This window comes from Arvicola amphibius, chromosome 10 (assembly GCF_903992535.2).
Source record: "Arvicola amphibius chromosome 10, mArvAmp1.2, whole genome shotgun sequence".
Classification (NCBI taxonomy): domain Eukaryota; kingdom Metazoa; phylum Chordata; class Mammalia; order Rodentia; family Cricetidae; genus Arvicola; species Arvicola amphibius.
This window is the reverse complement of record NC_052056.1, coordinates 72,967,228-72,968,376: the sequence shown is the minus strand read 5'-3', so window position 1 is coordinate 72,968,376 and position 1,149 is coordinate 72,967,228.

The window sequence follows — 1,149 nt, the reverse complement described above, 5'->3', positions numbered from 1 at the left end:
TCGGTGACTGTTCTTTATAATACTTTATAATATTTTCCCCAGAAACATATGTTAATTTATGGTTTGTTTCTAAGACTGGGGAAATGTTAATCTGAGTATTCCATTGCTATAACAAATCACATTCCCACAAATTCATTGCTCTATTAGCCACATATGGCTTTAATTTTCCTTTTTGTCCTTCTGGCCCTATAAATTCAACCTACTTCATGCGCTGATTTACCTGAGATAAAATTGCAATCCCTAAAAGCTGAACACTGACCTCGTGAAGAGGCCAATTTGAATGACAAGACTCTGGTGCAATTATTGTTATACCTACAACTTTGTCTACCTGACATTAAATGACATCATTTATTCATATTCTTCATTTTGGTATTTGTACATTTATAGAAGTTTGCCAAAATACTTACTTTATGGTTTTTCCTGAATTTTCCCAATTTCAGCTGAAAGCAGTTATATAAGAGAGTACATTGTCCTTATCTCCTTAACAGACTGCAAATCAAGACAAATTCCCTTTGGGGAAACCCTGTTGCTCACGTGTCAGCCTTTCTGAGATAGTCCAGCAAAAGTAAACAAAATCCATTGGATAAGAAAAACCAAAGGTAACCTTAACTATATTAATCCTGGAGACTGGTGAGGACTGGATGGCTCTTTTTTTCCCTCTACAGGGCCTGTGATTCCCTTACACTTCAGATCTACCCGTTTTGAAATAACGTTTTGGGGCCACCTCCCATCTTGCCTAACCTTAAGTCTGAACTATTGCTGGATTTACTAATGCTAGTAAGATTTCATTCCTAGAAGTGACTCTGGCACATAAGGACATCTGGCCATAAATTGAGGAACTTGGAACCCTGCCTGATTAACAGGATGACAACCTTTGTCCTGGAAAGAGTTAACACAGTCCTACTCATGGTCCTATGATCTCAATATCATCCCCTAGAGACCATGACCACACAGAACCCATGATTGTGTCCTATCTAGTTACTTGAACACGGGGGAATGAGAAAGGATAACCTAACATCAGTGCACCCATGAAAGGATTCAGGATAAGGATACTAAGACTAAGCCTCAGACATACAACAGCTGTGAGTCCAGGGACCAATCAGATTTGGACAAAATACCAGCTGCTCCAGAACGTTAGAGATAGCTTAC